The sequence below is a fragment of the Tiliqua scincoides genome, chromosome 7 (genome assembly GCF_035046505.1).
Source record: "Tiliqua scincoides isolate rTilSci1 chromosome 7, rTilSci1.hap2, whole genome shotgun sequence".
Lineage (NCBI taxonomy): Eukaryota > Metazoa > Chordata > Lepidosauria > Squamata > Scincidae > Tiliqua > Tiliqua scincoides.
In genome coordinates, this window is record NC_089827.1 from 35,187,278 (window position 1) to 35,201,456 (window position 14,179).

The 14,179-nt window shown below is 46.9% G+C and overlaps 1 protein-coding gene across 1 annotated transcript in view; it reads right to left on the reverse strand.

Annotated features, from left to right (window-relative positions):
* The window catches only part of ST8SIA1 (ST8 alpha-N-acetyl-neuraminide alpha-2,8-sialyltransferase 1), a 112,843-nt gene that overhangs the window by 6,080 nt on the left and 92,584 nt on the right, over nucleotides 1-14,179 (reverse strand). The gene's annotated exons all lie outside the window — the stretch shown is intronic.

A 14,179-nucleotide genomic window follows, 5' to 3' on the forward strand; every position in this document is an offset into this window, starting at 1 on the left:
AAGAATACAGTAAGAACCCTGCTGGATCCATGTTCCTTCTAGGCCAGGGTCTAATAGCCAGATATCTCTGAAAAGCCCACGAACAGGGCAGGAAGGTGGGCTGTGGCCCTACCTGCTGCTAATCTTCAGCAATGGAAATTCATAGACCTGCAGCCCAGAGGTTCCATTTATCATGGCTACGTAGCCCTTGACAAAAGGGACCTGTCACACAATGTTTTACATTCTGATAGTTAGGACAAACAAAAGAAAATATTTCTTTACTCAGCATGTGGTTGGTCTGTGGAACTCCTTGCCACAGGATGTGGCGATGGCATCCGGCCCAGATGCCTTTAAAAGGGGATTGGACAAATTTCTGGAGGAAAAAGCCATCACGGGTTACAAGCCATGATGTGTATGCGCAACCTCCTGATTTTAGAAATGGGCTATGTCAGAATGCCAGATGCAAGGGAGGGCACCAAGATGCAGGTTTGTTGTTATCTGGTGTGCTCCCTGGGGCATTTGGTGGGCTGCTGAGAGATACAGGAAGCTGGACTAGATGGGCCTATGGCCTGATCCTGCGGGGCTGTTCTTATGTTCTTAATGATGCTAATGCTTACCGCCAGCTGTTCAAAGTTCAAGCATGATGGTGTAGTGATTTCGGAGTTGGACCTAGATCTGGAAGATCCAAGTTCAAATCCCTGCTCAGCCACACAGCTTCTTGCGTGACCTTTGGCAAGTTACTCTCTCCCAGCCTAACTACCTTACTGGGTTGTTGTGAGGACAAAAGGCAGGAAATAACTATGCATACTACCCTGAGCTCCTTTGGAGGAAGTATGGTACGAGTATAAACACATTTTTTGGGTGTGTGTGTGTGTGCGCTATCTTACTTTTGCTTTTACATTTACAAAAGTCTGTATTTCTTCATATCTTGGCAATCAGTCAAGTATGTAGAAATCAGAACCTTATATTGGGGGGCACCATTTTGCCTCCAATTGAAAGACACTCACATACTTGGTACAAACGTACTTGGGATATCTCTGGAATGGTGTTGTCTCTCAATCCATTCATTTTCTTGTCCTGTTACACATAATGTCAGATGCAACAGGATACAGGTCAGTGGCATTCCTGTGGGAGGGGGAAATGCTCCAGGACGCCACACCTGTGGGGGCAGTGCCACCTACCTTACCCCTGTCCTCATTCAGGGGCCTTCGGAGAGCCAGGGAGGTTGTGGCCTCTGGAGGGCCTTTAAACCCCACTTCCAGTTTTCAGTCGAATACTTGAAGTGAGGTTTAAAGGTCCTCCAGAGGCCTCAGAAAACCAGAAGTAGCAATTTTTGGCCTTCCAGAGGCCTCCAGAGAGCCTTGGATAGCAGGGAAGGGGACAGCACTTGGCAGGGTGGGCACCCTGTGATCCTGGCCCCAGGCAGCACTGGGTCTAGGATCACCAGTGGTACCAGTATCGTGTCTTGAGTGGTCCCTGAGGCATCTGGTGGGCCACTGTGAGATACAGGATGCTGGAATAGATAGACCCTTGGCCTGATCCAGCAGGGCTCCTCTTATGTTTTTATAAAAGACCACAGAGGTAGCGTTTATCAAGAAATAATTAACTGTGTAATCATTACAAGCTTGCACAGAAGGGGAAATCTCCAGAAGGTCAAATAATTAGAAAGCAGTTGAAAACAATATGGTTGATATCGTATATGGTTAAATAGACTCATATGACCAGATGCAGTGAGAGAAGAAATGTGTGGATAGCTGGGATAATTTTACATTACATTTAAACATTTGCTTTAATTGGAATGTTCCTTTTGGAATTACCTTTATTTTTAAACTGCAGTCTCCTCATTTACATAAATTACACTGTCTTGGAAAAATTAGAATACAGTATTTTCGTCTATGGATTTTAATTTAAAATACAATGTAAGCTCTAATTACCAAAAAAAGTCAGCAGTAAAGGAAGATGGCAGCATGCCATGGGGGCTGCCAAGAGCCTGTATATATCAGCTACTGTATTTAGTGCTTTGTGGTGATCTCTCTAGAGTGCTAGTGAGAAGATGTCTGGGCTCACCTTTGTGAAGATGACCTTCCCTTTACATTGGAGTTGTATAATGTGCTGTGACAACCGTGATTCAGAACTGACTACCACCAGCAACAGGCATTTAAGGCCACATTATAGCAACAGGCATTTAAGGCCACAGGTCTCTCTTACCTGGGGCTGGCAGGTGCTATCTGATGGCTGACAACCTCCCTGCGCTGAGCTATCTGGGTGAAGGGAAGAAGGGGGGAGTGTATACACTGATGTCATTCTTCTCTCCCTATTACATATGCTGCATTTGCAGTGCACACACAAAACATACTTTCACCAGCCTCTGCATGTAGCATTATCTAGTTAACCCATTTTAGCCTGGCCCACAGGTGCACACATTTGGATCCTGTTGCATATATGCAACATTGGGCAGAAACGGCTTAAGACTGAAAAAGACATGAACGGCTCAATCCTATCCCCTGGCAGTCTATAGCATGCAGCCTCACCAATGGAGTGCATGCTGCATGCTAAGATGGGGGAGGGTCAATAAGCTAGCTAGCAAGAGGAAAGGAAATTTTGTTCAATGGGGCTTACTCTCAGGAAAGTGTGGTTAGGATTGCAGCCACAGTTATTTACAAACAAGATTCCCTGACATTAGAGGGAAATTAACCTTGTTATTCCTCCTCATTTGGCTGGCAAGTAGAAACCAGATCTATCATGCAGTACAGCTATTATTACTCTCTAAATGAACCTTATTGAGAACACAGCTGGTTTGAAGGGGATGCGTGTGGTTTGATGGTGGAATGCCTCATCAAAGATAGAATCTCAAAACACATAGACGAACAAGCCTTGCTGAGAGAGAATCAGCATGTCTTCTGTAAGGGTAAGTCTTGCCTCACGAACCTTTTAGAATTCTTTGAAAAGGTCAACAGGCATGTGGATGCGGGAGAACCTGTGGACATTATATTTCTGGACTTTCAGAAGGCGTTCGACACAGTCCCTCACCAAAGGCTACTGAGAAAACTCCACAGTCAGGGAATTAGAGGGCAGGTCCTCTCATGGATTGAGAACTGGTTGAAGACCAGGAAACAGAGAGTGGGTGTCAATGGGCAATTTTCACAATGGAGAGAGGTGAAAAGCAGTGTGCCCCAAGGATCTGTCCTGGGACCGGTGCTCTTCAACCTCTTCATAAATGACCTGGAGACAGGGGTGAGCAGTGAGGTGGCAAAGTTTGCAGACAACACCAAAGTTTTCCAAGTGGTGAAGACCAGAAGTGATTGTGAGGAGCTCCAGAAGGATCTCTCCAAACTGGCAGAATGGGCAGCAAAATGGCAGATGCATTTCAATGTCAGTAAGCATAAAGTCATGCACATTGGGGCAAAAAAATCAAAACTTCACATATAGGCTGATGGTTTCTGAGCTGTCTGTGACAGATGAGGAGAGAGATCTAGGGGGTGGTGGTGGACAGGTCGATGAAAGTGTCAACCCAATGTGCAGCAGCAGTGAAGAAGGCCAATTCTATGCTTGGGATCATTAGAATAGGTATTGAGAACAAAACGGCTAATATTATAATGCCGTTGTACAAATTGATGGTAAGGCCACACCTGGAGTATTGCGTCCAGTTCTGGTCGCCACATCTCAGAAAGGATATAGTGGAAATGGAAAAGGTGCAAAAGAAAGCGACTAAGATGATTACTGGGCTGGGGCACCTTCCTTATGAGGAAAGGCTACGGCATTTGGGCCTCTTCAGTCTAGAAAGGAGGCGCCTGAGGGGGGACATGACTGAGACATACAAAATTATGCAGGGGATGGACAGAGTGGATAGGGAGATGCTCTTTACACTCTCACATAACACCAGAACCAGGGGATATCCACTAAAATTGAGTGTTGGGGTAGTTAGGACAGACAAAAGAAAATATTTCTTCACTCGGCGTGTAGTTGGTCTGTGGAACTCCTTGCCGCAGGATGTGGTGACGGCATCTGGCCTGGATGCCTTTAAAAGGGGATTGGACACGTTTCTGGAGGAAAAATCCATTAGGGTTACAAGCCATGACGTGTATGTGCAACCTCCTGATTTTAGAAATGGGTTATGTCAGAATGCCAGATGCAAGGGAGGGCACCAGGATGCAGGTCTCTTGTTATCTGGTGTGCTCCCTGGGGCATTTGGTGGGCCGCTGTGATATACAGGAAGCTGGACTAGATGGGCCTATGGCCTGATCCAGTGAGGCTGTTCTTATGTTCTTATGGATGTATGTATGAGGGCAGTTGTCTGTATTCTCCTGCCAAATAGAGAGCATTTTTTTGTCACTTATGCATTTCCTCATTAATCTGGGAAGTGGCAGAGTAGTGACTGCTTTGCTACAGACAACCAACTTAACAAAAGCTTCATATGAACCATGTTCAAGTTGCCTCTTGGGGAAAAATGGTCATCTGTAATTCAGCCACTGCTGCCATTGGCCCCAGAATGTGGCATGTATGTGGTCCAGCTTCTCATCATGAGCACAAAGTTCTGAAGCATGCAACTAGAACAGGGGTGCTCAATAGGTAGATTGCGATCTACCGGTAGATCGCGAGGCAAAATGAGTAGATCGCGGAGCCCTGTCTCTCCAAACTGTTAATATGTCAGTTTCGTCTAGTGACTAGACGAAACTGACATATTTAGCTGACACTAAACTGACACTGAAACTGACACTTTAGCTGCTCTTCAGGCATGCAGCAACAAAACTGACGAAACTGACTAGACTCTAGTCAGTTTCATCAGTTTCGTGCCGCTGCATGCCGGAAGAACAGGAGCTAAAGTGGGCGGCGGCGGGAGGGGGAGCTGGGCTGCACTGGACTGAGGCGCTTCCTGGGGCTCCGTAGCGGAAGGGGGGAGGGGCGGGAGTTCGAGATGGAGTTGGTCTGATGGCGGTTGCCACAGGAGACCCCGAGTGACCCTCCCCTTCCCTTCCAGTCAGGTCCGGCCCAACCCAGCCCAGCCATGCCCGGCCCAGCCGCCCCTGTAGGAGCCCAGAGGTAAGTGCTGCGGCCGCTGCCGCTCTCGGTCGGGGCTGACAGGTGAGACGACCCCCCTGGCCCCTCCGCCGCTGCAGGAGGAGGGCCGGTGGGAGCAGTGTCTCCCCCGCCTGCCGCCTGCACGCGCAGCCCCTCTCCATGGAAACGGGGAAGCCCCCCGCCCCTTCCGAGGAGGACCTGCAACGCCTCCCTCTCCCTGCTGGTCTCGGGGCGCAGCCACAAAGAGTTTGGGGGAGTGGGGAGCTCCCCCCCCGTAGTGCAGCAAGGCTGGGCATGTGCCTCTTGGGGGGACCTGTGGCTGCCCCCAGTATGTGGGGTGGGGAGAGAGGAGAGGCCTCCCGTGTGCTTCCTGAAGCATCTGGTGGGCCACTGTGGGGCACAGGAAGCTGGACTTGGTGGGTCTCCTCTGACCTGGTCCAGCAGGGGCTCCATACATCAAAGGGGGTGTCTGTCAGATGCTTCCTTCCCCCCTGGTAGATCTCTGGACCTTGCTCGGTTTCAAAGTAGCTCTCGAGCCAAGAAAGTGTGAGCACCCCTGAATTAGAAGAAAGGGAAGTGGTGTAGCTAGTGCCTCTGGGGGCACAAATTCGGGTGGTTGTGGAGGCTTTTCCAGGAGAAAGGGAAGTGGTTCCTCAAACACAGTCTCTTTTTTTCCTTTCCCATCCCTTCCCCTCCCTCTCACTTTTACTTTGCCTATCCAGAGCAGTTAAACAGAAATAGATAAACTCAAGCATCTGGGGCATTCTGATAGGGGCAGCAAAAGAAAAAAAAAAGATTGAATGGAATGTAAATGGAAATTGAAAAATGAAATTGCTCCCTTCGTAGTATTTGTAGTATTCGTCAGACCACATTACCAAATCAATTTATTGCTGGCTACTGCAATCATGATGTACAGTCAGTTGTGGTTTGGCCACTTCGGTCATAACGTGGCCTGAACCGATAAAGCAGCACAATGCCAACTGTTGGCCAACCCCAGTGTACTTCTGGCAATCATGTCTCTGCAGAAAAGCAGCAAGACTAGCTGCAGGGGGAGTTAGCCCTTCAGTGATTGCCATGCTGTGCTGCTGTGTGAGGTTGGACTTCCCTAAGGACTTGGACTTCAAGGATGTCGAAAGTTAATTCCCGTGTGCACAATGAGCACTCAGATGCTCGTTTGAGTTGAACATGTGAATGTCCTCCACAGAACAGTACCGTGATGGAGCCCTTATGCATGTACCACACAGACATTCTGTAATGATGCTTATTTCAAAGAATCTCTGGTAGCATCTCAGGATAATGGCTATTGCAGGGTACCACACAGTTTTTTGTTTTTTTTTTTAATCAGAAGGGGTTAGAAAATTGGGGAAAAGACAAAATAGACGAACATCTGGCACTTTCACCACAACTTGGGACCAGATCCCTAAACAACACTTTACTTGTTCATCTGGGGCAGTTCTTGACCCCATGTGTGGCAGATGAATCCTAAGCTGGGCTAATGGGTAGTTATCAAATATCTCCTCATCTGCTTGCAAAATTGGCAGTACAAGTGAAAAGTCCCCAGTGACAAGTGAAAAGTCCCCAGTCAAAGTACGTAAGTTTGCCAGTTAGGAAAGTATTAAAGCACTAAATCTGTGCCAAACGTTTTACTGCATTTTTTTCTTCTCAGCATCATGGCCTTAAGAGACCCTTCTTTGCAGTTGTTCCTTGCAATAGATTAAGTTTATGCAATGCAGGTGTCCAGCATACTTGGAGTTCCCATATAGCACAGTCAGTTTTCAAATGATCAGCAGCTCCTCTCTTTAAAAAGATAACCTACAAAAGACTTCCCCACTTCCATCCTCACCCCCCTCCCAAACTTTATTAAGCTGCTGCAAGGTGCTCAGACAAGCCTTTGTTACCAGAATAACAAGGGCTTTTGATGCAGTGCTGGGTTCCCACAATTCGCTTTGGAGGCCCTATTGTTCCAGGTCACTCCATTCTCATGCTCACAAACTGATTCCCCACTCCGAGGGGGACTTGATAGGAATCTGGAGGTGATAAGTACATGATTTGCTTTTGAGACTAGTTTCATACTAAGGTTTAAACTGTTGGCTTACACCAGGGGTGCCCAAACCCCGGCCCAGGGACACTTGTGGCCCTCAAGAACTCCCAATCCAGCCTGCAGGGAGCCCTTAGTCTCCAATGAAATTCTGGCCCTCCAGAGACTTGCTGGAACCCACACTGGCCCACTGCAACTGCTCTCAGCGTGAGGGCAACTGTTCAACCTCTCGCATGAGCTGTGGAACAAGGGCTGCCTCCACTGCTTGTTGTTTCATGTCTGTGATGCAGCAGTGGCAGTGAAGGAAAGGCTGGTCTTGCTTTGTGCAAGGCCTTTTATAGGCCTTGAGCTATTGCAAGATCTTCATTCATTTTAAGTTCCATCTCTAATATATTCATTTATGTTAATTTATTCAGATTTGAAATATAAATTAATTCTTTTTATTTCCTGGCCCCCAACACAGTGTCAGAGAGATGATGTGGCCTTCCTGCCAAAAAGTTTGGACACCCCTGGCTTGCACTGTTAGTGGCTACAGACTTCCTTCGGAAAGTAAAAGTGGGATATAAGTTATAAATGGTATGTGATGAAAAGGAAAATAATCCCCAGATTGGGATGTTCATAAGCAGGGGCATTTTCTCATGTGGCACTCAGAATGTGGACTAGCCAGGAGGTTGGTTTGCCTCCTTCTTTATCAGTGTTCCACAGGCAGCTTTTCTTTTGCAACATGTTTTGCTTTTATTTTAAAAAAGGATTCCCTCCTACTGTTCCCCTGCTATTCCTATTCTTAGTTTTCAACAAGTTTTTAAATGTCTGTCAGCCCAATCCTGAGCTGCCCGGGGCGCCCAGGCTCGGCGGCACTGAGAACGGCTGCTGCCAGATCCTGTGCCTCCCGGGCTGCCGTGGGAGGTGCCTTGGGAGAAAGGGACTTTCATCCCTTTCTCCCAGGTAAGGTAAGCAGCCCCGCAATGGGGCTACTCACTTTACCTCTGACCAAAAGGTCGGGGGTAAAGTAAAGGCGCTCGTGTAGGACACAGAGCCCTCCCCGAGCGCCTTGGATTCTGCGGGGTGGAGCTCTGCGGACCTGCCTCCCTCCCTACCCCTACACGCCTGCAGCCTGCCCCCCAGCATGCCTCCCCCCGCCCTCTCTCCGCCCCCCGCCGGCCTCCCCGGAACACCTCCTCCCCGCCCTCGCCTACCGTGCTGTGGCTCTGTAGTCCAGGAGGTCCATACCGAGCCGTGGAAGCTGGGCGGCCACTCCACGCTACCCCACCACCAGCCAGCGCTGAGCTAGCATGGGCGGGAGCCCGGCGGTGAGGCTTGCAAACATGCCTCATGGCACGTTTGAGACAGTGCTCAGCGGCACGGAGCAGTGCCGCCGAGCACAGAACTGGGCTCTCTCTTGTTTAAGGAAAGGTTTTTTTCCCTTCTGTTTCTCTGCTATTCCTAGGTCCTATCAGTTTTATCTGCTGTCCTTTACATATTGTTTGTTGTAATACTGATTGGTGGTAATGGCTGTTTTAAGATGCTTTATTTACACAAGACCTCTTCAGTACAATTATTTTGGAAAGTTGGGATGCAAATCCCCTAATAAGTCAATATTTGAGCTAGGTCCTATCACATCTGCTGGCCTGCATAAACTGGCCCTTGGCCCTGCACCATTTCATGTGTGTAGGGCCGCACATTTGTGCACTGCTTTCAAGTATTCAAAGCACTTCACAAACCCCCCACTAAAACCTTATAAGTCAGCGCACAGTATTATTCCAATATTTCAGATGGGGAAGGGCTGAGAGGGAGTAGTTGCCTAAGATCCCATAGCCAGTTCATACACTTGCATCTCAACAAGGTATCACAAAAATGAGCTGTGGTGACTGTGGGCCCAATCCTACAGGCCCGGAGTGCTGGCACTAGAGCCCAGCACTAGTACTAGGTGTTGTAAACATGACATAAATCACATTTATAGCACCTGGAGAGTAGGGAGCTTCAGCGCTGGGCATCAACACTGGGAGAACGATGTGTTCCGCCAGTGGTAACACCGCTGGGTGGCATTCTGGGGTGGGTGGGACCAGCATATAGGCCTCCTCTGCCAGATCCTAGTTCCCGTATAGGGCTGGAAAGCCCAACATGAGACTTCTTGCATCTGTGCCAGCAAAATAGCTGGTGCAGGCATAAATAGATCCACTGCAGGGCTTGGGGCTTTCTTTGGGGGAAGGGAATAAAAGACTCCTTCCCTGAGGAGACCTCCAGAGACTTCCTGGCGCCCACAGGATACAACAGTCAACATTTTGGCACTGCTGTTCCTCCAGCTGCTGGAAAACACAGGATTGGACTTTCTGTCTCCCTAGGAGCTAAGGTAGCCCTACCACAAGACCGTCCTTTTTGGGAGAGACCTTCTACCCCATTCTTTGAGCAAGGAGAGGGCTGCTGCTACCACTCATCACCTGTATGACACTGCCAGCCCAATCCTATCTGGGACTTATGCTGACAGATCTTGCTGGTGGGAACGCCACTCCACCATTTGGTAGGCTGTGGCTGCCAGGGCAAACAGCCAGAGGCCATGTGCAACCAGCAGTGGCCTGCTGAACCTCCAGCCCCCCGTTGTCACTGGTAACTAAACAGCAGGGAGGATTGTGGGCAGGGGAGGATTTTGGTGTCGGCTGCACATGCTGAGATCCTATCCCCACCTTCCCAGTTCAGATCTGCCCCCAGGAGTCTCCTAAAACCTAGGCCAGCAAGTTGGCATAAGGAGACCCAGTAGCCTACAGACAGGTAAATAAAAAGGATTTTTACTTACCTGTCTTGGGTCAGCTTGTCCCACCCACCTACCAACACCATGCAGCTCTTGTTCTGTCAGTAGAGCTGCCTGGTCTGGGCGGGGACAGGAGTAACCCTAAATCATCTTTCTGGGTTTTGATAGAAATACCAAGAAAATTCCCACCCCAGCTTGTTTTCTTGGTGCTCTTAGCAAAATGCAGAAGCTACTTATTCTACAGGTTCCATGTTAGTTCCTGAATTAGGATTCAAAGTAGTTTTATTAAGAACCAAGTATTTTTATCCCATATATTGCCTGCATGCCTGCTTTCTGGCTACAGGTAGAAAGGCCAATGTTCTGACCTGGCCAACAGAGCCCCGATGGTTTGGGCTCTTAAAAAGGTCTTGAATGACCAAAGTGTGACTTTGAGGAGCCTCTGGCAGTAATGGGTTAGATGCACTCATAGCAAGAGGCAGCTTCTTTCATGAGGCAGCACTGCAGGGCCTTCCCTATCCCATCTTTCTCATGGATTCCATCATGAAAATTCCCTCTTTTTGTCTCCTTTGTCACTTGATTATTCTAGTAAACAAAACGGTATTTAATCCGTTTATCCACCCACTGCTCTTCTTCCAGAGCTCACACTTGCTCTGCCTAAGGCTATTATTGCAGAACATTTATTTACTACAGAAGTGCAAAGCACTGTGGTACGTGGGCTCCGTTTCAGTTTGTTTTGTCTAACAGGAGGAAGTCTTCCCACCAGAACCACCTCTTCACTCTTTGAATTTGCTTGCATTCCTTGGCATCGTTACATAGAGTAGGATGCTCATACGCACTCCCTAACTCCACAGTAAAGGAATTTAAATCAAATCAGATATACCACTTTAAGAAAATAATGGTATTTGGCTGGGGACCCATTCTTTTTTCAGTCAAAACCGACCAACAGGCCAAAAGAACAGCATGGCAACACTTAAGTGGGGCAAAAGATGCAAGGGAGGGCACCAGAATGAGGTCTCTTGTTATCTGGTGTGCTCCCTGGGGCATTTGGTGGGCCGCTGTGAGATACAGGAAGATGGACTAGATGGGCCTATGGCCTGATCCAGTGGGGCTGTTCTTATGTTCTTATCAGAGAAATAGTATAAAGGCAATTTTAATATCAGAAAATATTATTTAATAAAATCAGAGAGACATAGCTTAGTGGTAGATGTTACTGGCAGATCTTTTTAAAATACATGTAACATGTACACACGGGGAAAATTAATTACGTACAGAGACCAGTGTAATAGCCAATGGTGTGACTGTATAATTGGGCAGTGAAAGGAAAGCAGAGATAAGGGTGCAGGTACACAAAAATTTACTAAAGTGCCCCTAACCAAAAAAGGGGCTTCAATCTGGGCTTCACTTGCCACAATGGTTCTCAGATGGAGGTTGGAATGCAGGTGGCTTGTTGTAGCACCAGCTGGTTTCCTAAACACACAACAGCAAGGAGGGCTACAGACAAAAAAAGAAAAGGAACAGCCAGGCAAAAGGACAAAACATAAGGCTCTATAGAGCTAATAGGTTTTATAGACTTTTGCTCCTTAGAAACCTATGGCATTCATAGTTGACTCTATCCAAATGTACTTGATCACTGGGTGGTTTCTGCCTTTGTCTTCCCACCCAGTTGAAAGTGTGGTAGCTAATTTGATTATCACTGGCTTGTGCATAGATTGGAGCTCAGTCGTGGGGTTGGTAAGGACCACTGACTGTGCAAAACCTTTCCTTTGTCTTAAAATGCTGTTTTCTTGAAACTCGGGAGGCAGGGATGGGGTTGTAGTCACATGATACCAAATATGGTGTTCCAACAGAATTTGAAGCTGGAAAGCTTCACCTATCTTTTGGAAGCATGAAAATTCCAAGTACATTTAAGGAGTAAACAGGTCTCCAAATTTGGAGCATTAGGCTCTATATACTAATTAAGGAGGAGCTGACAACATTATTCAATGAAAAATGTGGCCTTCCTGTATCTGTGGCCTCTTGCCATCAGCTCTGGTCTGGCCCTTTGCTTTCCAGGCAGGCACCTGGCACCAAATACCCCCGTGTTTAGATGCTTGTCTCCTGCATGCCATGAATTAAAGGAAACAAACAAAACTAAAATATTGCTCATGTAAAATAGAATACATTTTCTGCATGCAGAAGATTTTAGGCTAAATCCCCAGGTACTTCAATTAAAGCACCTCTGGTAGCAAGGCTGGGAAAGAACTGAGAATTTGAAGAGGAGCTATGAGACTCCATTAGAATGATCTGATCTACAGCAGTTTCTGGTCATATGTGTCAAATTACCATTATATTCCAGAATACCGGGTGTTTTCTAGCTATTCTTATAGATTGTACTAGTCAGAAACTAATTTATACTAAAGTTGCCTAAAAGGCACATTTCTACACACTTTGAAGGTAGTCAGCATATAGAGGTTTACAAAATATTAATCCAAAGTATGCCTGACAATGTGACTCATATAGAATAAGGATTTTGGTAACCTTTCATTTGAGTGTTTAGTAAGCTGGGAGAGGAAGATCAGCTGACAGGACAGAAGCAACTTGCAGGTCCAAAACCCCCCAAACAAAAGCAAAGCACACTGCAATTTCAAGGAACAGCATTTGCATGTCTTTTCAGATTATTATTAAGAATAGCACAGGAGTGTTTTTGACAAAGCCCCAGAGGATGGCATGCTGGTTGGTCTCAGTGGAAACACAGCCTCTAAGGACTGGCTTACATGGGTCTGTACAGGGGCTGCACGCACATGCAGGATATTGAGGATTCAACAAAGGGCAAAAAAAATCTTCTAAACCAGAGATTTTTCTCCCAAACTGTCAAACATAGAAAAGAAACAACCAGGGAAAGAGGAAGAGGAAATTGAATGAGGAATTAGACAAATTGACGTGGTTTGCTTATTCATGGTTTTCCTTTTCCTTTTAGCCTATAATTTAAAAATACAGCTGGGTCCTTGAGAGACTTCCTGTCAAATGGCCATGTTCTATTTAGTGTTGCAGTCTGAGTTCCTTCCCAGTTCTGCAACTTTTGGCATTCGTTCTTTTGTTGGCATCCTTACACGGGTCCATCATCATCTTTGTTGATGCTCCGGTTTCTTTCCTCTTGCTCATCACTCTGCTGGCAGCTGCATCTGCCTTGCTTTCTGGTAGCTTGGGAAGCTGCTACTCTAGCAACTTTGCCTTCACTCTTGAATAACCTTTGCAACATGTTCAATCCAGAGTGAGGCGCACAGATTTCGCACAATATGTGTGGGTGGTTGTCTCCTGTGAGAGATTTGAACGAAACAGTGTACGTTTGTACCCTCATCTACATAACAACAGTCATCAGATCCTTGGTTCAATATGTGCCAAAAGCAGAGAAAAACAAAGCAGACCTGATTTCTCCTTTGGCACAGGGGACCTGTGACTTTCTCATACAGTAGCTATTGGAAAAGCATTCCCTCAAAACTTGGATTCAGGTTAACTACTCAAAGACAACAGCACAATTCACACAACACATCCCTTGAGACTGAATGCACAGAGGACATCAGGATGGTTGTGCACTGCCTCTTTACAAACAGGTCCAGATGGCCTTAGGATGAGGAAGACATTGAGAAAACTGGGGAAAGGGTTCAGGTTTGCAGCAGAAGCCTATGTGAGTGGTTGTGCCTTTGCAATCTTCTCAGGGGCCATTTAGGCCCAGATGGACTAGAACAGTGGTTCTCACACATTTAGCACTGAGACCCACCTTTTAGAATGAGAATCTGTCAGGACCGACTGGAAGTGACATCACCAAGCAGGAAAATTATTAACAATCCTAGACTGAAATCCTACCCACACTCACCAGGGGGCAAGTCCTATTGACTATCATTGTTAAAATATACATAGTAGCTTGTTCAAAGTACAGGTCTGTAACATTTCCCCAAATGCAGTCATATACCATGGTACCATCAAGTCTAATATATTAAAAATAAAATATTGAAATGAATGGGGACCCACCTGAAACTGGCTCGCAACCCACCTAGTGGGTCCCAACCCACAGTTTGAGAAACACTGGACTAGAAACTAAAGGATATCCACAGAATACGTGTTTTTTGTTTTTAGCAATCTAAACTTTATACTGAGTTTTTCCAGTGAGGGGCTGGTGTTATGGAAGATCAGAAGATCATCGGGTGGATGATGTGGTGTTGACAGTGATCCCATGTTTTGACAACTGGTTGACAGCTCTGGGAAGGGCAGGGCAGGTTCCACAGCTGTAATCAATCAAGGTCAATGGAGACCTGGATGGACACCTGAGCTTCATCTGACCTTGATGGGACTTTGAATGAGCTAACTGGTAGCTCACAGCTGACATGCATTTGGACTTAACAAGGGGCTGCAGGATAAAA